At 43.4% G+C, this 6,883-nt stretch overlaps 1 pseudogene; it reads left to right on the top strand.

Annotated features, from left to right (window-relative positions):
- Positions 1-5,395: 5,395 nt before the first annotated feature.
- LOC103108530 (exosome complex component RRP46-like) lies at positions 5,396-6,131 on the top strand (annotated as a pseudogene).
- The last annotated feature ends 752 nt before the right edge of the window (positions 6,132-6,883 follow it).

Genomic DNA, 6,883 nt, shown 5'->3' with positions numbered 1-6,883 from the left:
GGGACTTTTCAAAGTTAACCCAATTACCAAATAATGTGATGATAACAATAACTATCCATTGTCTTCTTGAACCCTAAGACAGCAGGAACCTCACATTTCCACTATAGAGCCTATATTTCCCCCAGTCCTGGAACCTTAGGGTGGGTCCCACTTTCCTGCATGCTTCTCTCAATTCATACCAAATAATATTGCATCCGCAGACTGAAACCTAATCAACGTAACAAGTGCCACCACAACATGCTTCACTTCAGACTGTGTCCAGAAACTTCAGGTGTGGAATGTCAACCCTTTAGCTTCATCACTCGGGTGAGACCTTTCCTTTCATAGTATTCTCTAATTCCATTCCAGGTGGTCCACTCCCCAACAAAGTCCCCAAACCTAGATATAGTCCAGGTCCCCTGAGATAGAGCATATGTTCACACGTGTCCATAAACCAGGGAAAAATATATACCTGAAAGCAGAAGTACACAAGAGTCTGCAGGGAGTACCCCCCCCCAACACTTCATCTGCATTTTCCAGCCTTTAGGTCCATAACTGTTCAACAATTTGTTTGGCTGTGTATGTTAACTCTCTTTTCAGCCACCAGGTTCCAGATGCCAGCATGATGCCGACCAGACTTCCCTGGACAGACAACCCCACCAATGTGTCCTGGAGCTCCGCTTCCCCAGAGACCCACCCTATTAGGGAAAGAGAGAGGCAGACTGGGAGTATGGATTGACCAGTCAATGCCCATGTTCAGCAAGGAAGCAATTACAAAAGCCAGACCTCCCACCTTCTGCAACCCACAACGACCCTGGGTCCATACTCCCAGAGGGATAGAGAATGGGAAAGCTATCAGGGGAGGGGATGAGATATGGAGATAGGGTTGTGGGAATTGTGTGGAGCTTTACTGCTCTTATCCTACAGTTTTGTTAATGTCTCCTTTCTTAAATAAATAATAAAAAATAAAAAAATTAAAAAAGAGAATCTTCACCAAAAGATTCCGTTGCAGGGTGCATAGGAAAAGATATCGTTTAAGTGAAGCAGATGAATATTAAAGGAAGTTTGTCTTTCTTAGCTAAGGGAAATCTTCCAACATAAATGATTACAAGCAAGTAAATCTGCTACACATGGAAGAAGCATCTATAGATACTCTCTGAAAGGACAAGTCCTTGGTCCTGGTCACACAAAGGGGGAAAATGGTGGCCACCGGGAGTAGTAGTTTCATCTGCAGGCACCAAACCCCAGTGATAACCCTGGTGGCATTTGAAAAGAGAGAAGGGGAGCCCAGCAGTGGCACACCTAGTTAAGAGCACATATAATGAAGTGCAAGGACCCACACAAGAACCCGGGTTCAACTTCCAGCTCCCTACCTTCAGGTCAGCAGGTGTCTATCTTTCTCTCTCCTTCTCTATCTTCCCCCTCCTCTTTCAGTTTATCTCTGTCCTATCCAATAAAATGGGGAAAAGTGGCAGCCAGTGGATTCGTAGTGCTGGCACCAAGCCCCATAGATAAACCTGGAGGTAACAGAGATACAGGGGGAAGGAGGGAGGGAAGAGAGGGAGAGAGGAAGAGAAGAGAAGAGAAGAGAAGAGAAGAGGAGGGAGGGAGGGAGGGAGAAAGAGAGAGAGAGAGAGAGAGAGAGAGAGAGAGAGAGAGAGAGAGAATAGAATAAGAAAAACCAATGTTCTTAGTAATCAATAGTTATAGGAGGAGAAAATGTGAGAATCCATTCTTCGGGCAATAATAGCTAAATTACTTTACAATGAAGGAATTCACCCTTAGACTTCAGAAAATGAAAAGTACAGTTGAACATATTATTGTGAAACTCCAGGACATGAAAGATAATTCGATACTTTTTGAACAACTAAGAAGAAAAAAAGACAGATCAAATGCTTTAGAAGGTATGTAAATAATCTTAGACAAGTGACTTAACCTAATTGATATCACAATTTGAGATGTCTTATTTTTTCTTTTTTATTAGGGGATTAATGTTTTACAGTCGACAGTAAATACAATAGTTTGTACATGCACAACATTTCCCAGTTTTCCGCATAACAATACAACCCCCACTAGGTCCTCTGCCATCATGTCTCAGCATGAACCCCGCCCCCACCCATTCCAAAGTCTTTTACTTTAGTGCAATACACCACTTTCATTCCATGCTCTGCTTAGTGTTTTCTCTTCTGATCTTGTTTTTCAACTTCTGCCTGATGAGATCATCCCATATTCATCCTTCTGTTTCTGACTTATTTCACTTAACATTTCTTCAAGCCCCATCCAAGATGGACTGAAAATGGTGAAATAACCATTTTTAATAACTGAGTGGTATTCCATTGTGTATATATATCACGACTTGCTCAGCCACTCATCTGTTGTCGGATACCTGGGTTGCTTCCAGGCTTTGGCTATTACAAATTGTGCTGCTGAGAACATAGGTATACACAAATCTTTTTGGATGGTTGTGTTTGGTTCCTTGGGATATATCCCCAGGAGAGGAATTGCAGGGTCATGGGGTAGGTCCATTTCTAGCCTTCTGAGAGTTCTTCAGACTGCTTTCCACAGGGGCTGGACTAATTTACATTCCCACCAGCAGTGCAGGAGGGTTCCTTTGTCCCCACAACCTCTCCAGCATTTGTTGCTGCTATCATTTCTGATGTATGACATTCTCACAGGAGTGAAGTGATATCTCATTGTTGTCTTTATTTGCATTTCTCGGACAATCACTGACTTGGAACATTTTTTTCATATGTTTGTTGGCCTTTTGGATCTCTTTTGTGGTGAATATTCTGTCCGTGTCCTCTCCCCATTTTTGGACTGGCTCTTTTGTTTTCTTATTGTTAAGTTTGGTGAGCTCTTTATATATTTTGGTTGTTAGCCTCTTGTCTGATATACGGCATGTAAAGATCTCCCATTCTGTTAGGGGTCTCTTTGTTTTGTATTGGTTCTTTTTCTGTGCAGAAGCTTTTTATTTGATGAGTCCCATTAGTTTATTCTTGCCTTAGTCTTCTTTGTAATTGGATTCATTTCACTGAAGATGGCTTTAAAATTTATGCAGAAAAGAGTTTTGCCAATATTTTCCCCTAAATATTTGATAGTTTCTGGTCTAACATCCAAGTCCTTGATCCACTTGGAATTTACTTTTCTGTTTAGTGAAATGTAGTTGTTTAGTCTCATTCTTCTGTACATTTCAACCCAATTTTTCCAACACCATTTCTTGAAGAGAGACTCTCCTTACCCCATTTAATAATCTGGGAACCTTTGTCAAAGACTAGATGTTCATAGATGTGGGGGCTTACTTCTGGGCTCTCAATTGTATTCCACTGGTCAGTGTGTCTATTTATGTTCCAGTACCAAGCAGTTTTGATGACAATATCCCTATAATATGATTTGAGATCTGGGAGTGTGATGTTTCCAGTTCTGTTCTTTCTTCTCAAGACTGTTTTGGCAATTCTAGGCCTTTCTGGTTCCAGATAAACATTTGTAGCATTTGTTCCATTTTCCTAAAAAATGTGGTTGGAATCTTGATGGGGATAGCATTAAATCTGGATATGGCTCTAGATAGTATATTCATTTTAATGTTAATTCTTCTAACCCATGAACATGGAATATCTTTCCACTTCTTGGTGTCTGTTTCTGTTTCCTTGAATAGTGACTCATAATTTTCAGTATACAAGTATATTTATATATTTCACTTCTTTGGTTAGGTTTAATCCTAGATATTTTATTGTTTTTGTTGCTATGGTAAAAGGAATTGATTTCTGGATTTCAACTTCTTCTAACTTAGTGTTTGCATAGATGAATGCCACTGACTTTTGAATGTTAATCTTGTAGCCTGACACCTTACTATATTGCCTGATGATTTCCAAAAGCTCCTTGCTGGATTCCTTAGGATTTTCTATGTATACTATCATGTTGTCTGCAAATAGGGAGAGTTTGACTTCTTCTCTTCCAATCTGGATCCCTTTAATTCCTTGCTCTTGCCTGATTGCTCTGGCAAGAACTTCCAACACTATGTTGAATAGTAATGGTGATAGTGGGCAGCCCTGTCTAGTACCTGATCTGAGGGGAAATGCTTCCAGTTTTTCTCCATTGAATATGATGTTGGCTATAGGTTTGCTAGATATAGACTCCACTATTTTCAGGAATTTTCCATCTATTCCCATTTTTTGTAGTGTTTTGATCATATCAGGGGAGGGGATGGGATATGGAGATCGGGTGGTGGGAATTGTGTGGAGTTGTACCCCTTCTGCCCTATGGTTTTGTTAATTTATCCTTTCTTAAATAAAAAATAAATTTAAAAAAAAGTGATGTTGGATTTTGTCAAAGGCTTTTTCTGCATCTACTGATATAAACATGTGGTTTTTGGTCGCATTTATTGATATGGAGGATCACATTGATTTACATATATTAAACCAACCTTGGCTCCCTAGGATAAACCCCACTTGGTCATGATGAACAATCTTTTTAATATACTGCTGTATCCAGTTGGCTGGCTGCACTGGGGAGTAGATATGTCCTTTAGCCCCAGGAACCTCTCCTTAGGCTCCTCTCTGTACACGAGTTGTAAGTGTTCGTACTCACTGGTGATTTGGTTCTCAAAGTAGTTCTGATCCTGTCTTGTTATGGTCCCAGGTGATCTCCTTTGATATTCCTAGTTGACTGGGGAGAGCAAAATGTCTTATCTTTACTCACTTTATCATTCTTTTAGTATGTTTACCACAGGCTATATTTATATGAGAGACACCAAAGCACTACTTGGCTCTGGCATATGCAGTGCTGGGGAATCAAACATGGGGCCTTACACTTGCAAAGTCTGTGCTCTATCACTGAGCTATCTCCCTAGTTTTCCTTTCAGTATTTTTGATGAGTCACTAGAAAGTCACTATTTGTGGGTTGTCAGTACTCAGTTAGCATTCCCCATTCTCACAGGATTGGAAGTTTCTAACTGCAAGTCTGCAGGACTCTTCCTGAGGACCATTTCTGTGAACCGGGAAAGCAGTCTGGTAGTTCTGTGAGGTGGATGGAGCCCTCAACCAATCACATGGGAAAGAGCCCACCTCTCTCTTCCCTCGTGCTATACATATATGCTGTCTCTCAGAGTTCCCCAGGGGCTTGGGCCTAGGCTCTCATACTGATGGTAACTTGCTCTCAGATAACTTCCTTCCTTCCTCTTAACTTCCCAGATACTGACTGCTGTGACATCCCAAGACAATGTGCTGAGTATTAAAGACAGGCACAAAAAAGACCTGATAATTTGTGATTCCTCTTATTGAGTAGCAAATCCATAGAGTCATTCATAGAGAGAGAATGGTGCCACCAAGAAATGGGGAGGGAGTTGTTTCCCTGGTATAGACTTTCATCTTTGCAGGACAAAGAGTCTAGAATGTGTATAACAATGTGAATATGGGGACTCGGGGCGATGGAGGAGCCCATGCAGACTGAAACCAAGAGCTCCGTGCTGAAGCTGGGGTAGACTCTGATTTCCAGGTCCCCAGCTGCAGCCTCCACCAACACTTCGCCTTTGAACAGAACTTGTCCTGACCTGATGCCTCTGCCTCTTTCCTGCAAGGAGACACCTCAGCTGCAAGGGGACACCTCAGTCCTGGCAGGTGTGTACGGGGCCAACAGAGGTGAAGTTCAGCAAGGAGATCTTCAACAAGGCCACGCTGGAAGTGATCCTGAGGCCCAAGATCCAGCTGCCAGGAGGCAGAGAAGAGGCAGGAGCGCCGGATCAGGAGCACTTGTGAAGCTGTGGTGCTGGGTGCCCTACTTCCCAGAACCTCCATCACCGCGGTAATGTAGGTTGTCAGCGACAGGCTCCCTCCTCACCTGCTGCCTGAACGCCGCCTGTGTGGCACTGGTGGACGCAGGTTTGCCCATGCGGGCCTTATTCTGTGGGGTCACCTGTGCCCTGGACGCTGAAGGGATGCTCACACTGGACTCCACAGCCAAGCAAGAAAAGGAGGCCGAGCAGTCTTGACCTTTGCGCTCGACAGCGTGGAGCGGAAGCTGCTGATGTCCACCACCAAGGGGCTCTATTCCCACACCGAGCTCCAGCAGTGCCTGGCTGCAGTCCAAGCACCTGTGCAACACACCTTCTGCTTCTACCGGGAATCGCTGCAAAGGTGTTACTCCAAGAGCTGAGGCAGGCTGGGCAGGCCACCCCTCCTGCCACCCACTACCTCCAGCGCAAAGCAGACCCATGGCCCAGCCTTGCCTCTCTGTCCCGTCAGCCCAGATGAGTTCGCTCGCTTGTGAGCTCATGGTCCTGTGGCTGCAGGGCCCTCAACCTGCTGAGAACTTGGCTACAGACCTTTCCCCGGCTCAGGGAAACTACCAGAACCACACCTTGGTTGAGTCCATTCATTCTATACAGCTATTATTTTTAACACGAGTGAAGGACCAGAACCCTGCTCCATCCTGCCTGAGCATCTGCAAGGAATAAGACCCAGATCCTGTGTTCCAGAGCCCACAAGTCAATAAACAAAATAAAGGTATTGGGCAGAAAAAACCAAAACCAAAACCAAAACAATGTGAATATGTGCTCACATCCCTGCGTTAGTGTCTGCTTTGTGGAGACTCGACTTAGGACAGAGGTAACAGATAACTATGGCCCCACATGTGTCAATAATAACAGGTTTTGGGGAGGGAGGTTATCACTTTTCCACTGCAGACCTCTGAAATCTAAATTACTTTGTGCTTCGCTGTGTCTGTGAGACACGCATGAGACAAGCAAGACAGAGTTCATTTGCTTTCTTGTTGGTTATTTCTCCTCAGATTCTGAGTGAGGAATGTCTGACTCCAATGTATGAGTCATACTTTTATCTTGTGTCAAATTCTGAAATAATGAAAAGACTCCTAGGAAGTTGAAAAATAATACAAGGAAGTTCCAGGTGTCCTT

Source organism: Erinaceus europaeus, chromosome X (genome assembly GCF_950295315.1).
Source record: "Erinaceus europaeus chromosome X, mEriEur2.1, whole genome shotgun sequence".
NCBI classification, from domain to species: Eukaryota; Metazoa; Chordata; class Mammalia; order Eulipotyphla; family Erinaceidae; genus Erinaceus; species Erinaceus europaeus.
The sequence above is the reverse complement of the archived record's forward strand: the minus strand, read 5'-3'. Positions and strand labels throughout refer to the sequence as shown.